Genomic DNA, 2122 nt, shown 5'->3' with positions numbered 1-2122 from the left:
GCTTTAATAGTTGATTACTGCAGACCTGCCAACCTTGCTGCCGTACTCCTTCCCGAGGTCAGGCATTACCACACAATAGCCTTCAGTTCTATCTACTGTGTGGTAATGCCCAACCTCTGAAAGGAGTGGGCATGTTGGCAGGTCTGCTATTGTGCACTGTGTCGGAAATGTTTTCAACAGTGCTTTTTAAGTTGTTAACTTGTAGGATGCCTTTTTGTGAGTATGCAGCTTTACACATCCTCTTTGAATGCGATAAAACTACTCACAGAACTAGTGATAGGTTTGGTCACATTTTGTTGTCAAATCATGTTTCACTGTGTTTTTCCATTTTTCAACGGCGGGCTTGTGATCTCCTTTCGTGAGGTGAATGGCTTGGTAAACCCAGTGGCCTAGCGGGGAGGAGGGCGTGCCTCCCAGCAAAATGCCTCCTACCCCCCCTCCCGTTTGAAATCCATAAACAACCTCTGCTGCAACTCATTGTCTTGTGCTGCCCCCTTGAAAAAAATGGTGCCCCTGGACATAATAACTCGTTACCCCCCTGGGTAAACCTTAGAATTTTTCAAACAGAACCTAATTCCGACCGTTTAATGAAGAAAATTCGCACAAATGCCATTTTCCATTTGCATTAGGGACATGGAATGCTAACGAGTGGGGGCATTTGCAGAATTATTTCTCAACACTTAATGCCATCTTCACAAATAGTGCGCAATGCATGCCCACTATTAAAATGGAAAGCGCCCTCTATTGTCAGCTTGTAGCCAATCACATGATAGGCAACTGGTACTCTTCCAAAACAACCACTTAATAATGCAAATTACTTGTCGACCGTGCGGGACGCCGGTTAACCATCGAACGTTGAAAAAAAATAAAATAAAATATTAGAAATACAGGGACGCCCATCGGCAGCAGCTGCGATAGGTGTGATGTCGTTGATCTGTACAGCCGCGTAATCGGATTATTAATTGAATCAGGATTCCACGACAGGATCTCTGAAATGTACAGGTATGTGAAGCCTGCTGTAATCTGCGGTTCAAATTTGGGTGACATGGTCGAGTGAAATTGAACTCGACATGCTCAAGGTCGCTTGTGCGTTGTTGATCTTGCTCCTGTACAAACTGTTCATGTAGTGTAATACTGTTTAGTGTTACTAATTGGGGGCGAGACAGCCACAGCCACTTTCTTTGCCGAGACTACATGTATTTCCATGGCATTAGTATTCACGCTGGCCCGTACAATCACACCGTCATCCAGTTTCAACACACTCAACTACGTTAGGCCTACATGTAATTCCAAATGTGGAATCTTCAGCTTATTCATCATGATCGTATGGTAATTCTATTTAGGCTATCTACCATTTTTATGCAATTTAGCTTGGCATGCTTGGTACCTCTTGCTTAGGCATGTTACTATAGTATTACTGTAAAGACAGTTGACAAGTCATGCAAGTGACAGACACTTTTCATAATCCGAATAAGTAAGACCACACATTGCCTTTTTACCATTTGGACAAGATCACGTCCTAATGTTTAAAACAGGCAATCTGTAGGGTGGTAGCATGGTCTAGTTACTTGGACTAGATGTGTCAGTACTTGTAAAAGTTTATGCTTGCAGGCCTAGCCCAAATGTTAGGATGTTTAACCAACAGACATGACAGAGGCAATAACATTATAAATACTAGTAAGTGATAGCACAGTGTTTGGATTTCAGGTTTTATTTGAAGTTGAAGCCTAACCTTTGTAGAAAGAATTCCATTTCAGTTATCACTGTCATCCCATGGAGGTAGCTCCATGGTTATCCCAATTTCCAAGAAGTTTACCCTACTTTTAAAACCTGTTTCCCAAACGTACTCAACCTCCTTTCCTGGCTCGTGGAATCCCTGGATAATTAACTGGCACCTTATTTAAAAAATGCCTTGGTGTTGTGGCACAGTTTTATTGCTAAATTCATCTCCACCTGTATTGTGCCTGGAGCCATACTACACGTAACAGGCATGCAACTTTTCCTCGGATCAGCTGATTACTTATTTTTCACACTCATTCCATTGAAAATTCAAAAAAAAATGTGCAAAGTCTTTTTTTTTTAATCAAAGTCCAAGTGGCATGCCTGTATACATGTACATGAG

The 2122-nt window shown here is 41.9% G+C and overlaps 1 protein-coding gene across 4 annotated transcripts in view; it reads left to right on the top strand.

Annotated features, from left to right (window-relative positions):
* Nucleotides 1-860: 860 nt before the first annotated feature.
* Nucleotides 861-2122, top strand: part of LOC110975856 (FHF complex subunit HOOK-interacting protein 1B-like) — a 34243-nt gene continuing 32981 nt past the window's right edge. For all 4 annotated transcript variants that reach the window (XM_022228692.2, XM_022228690.2, XM_022228691.2 and 1 more), the window contains exon 1: nucleotides 861-1002. The gene's annotated coding sequence lies outside the window, so the exon portion shown is untranslated. The remainder of the gene's footprint in view (nucleotides 1003-2122) is intronic.

Source organism: Acanthaster planci, linkage group LG02 (assembly GCF_054643075.1).
Source record: "Acanthaster planci isolate LZ-2023a linkage group LG02, COTS_SCS, whole genome shotgun sequence".
In the NCBI taxonomy this organism is placed as follows: domain Eukaryota; kingdom Metazoa; phylum Echinodermata; class Asteroidea; order Valvatida; family Acanthasteridae; genus Acanthaster; species Acanthaster planci.
The sequence above is the reverse complement of the archived record's forward strand: the minus strand, read 5'-3'. Positions and strand labels throughout refer to the sequence as shown.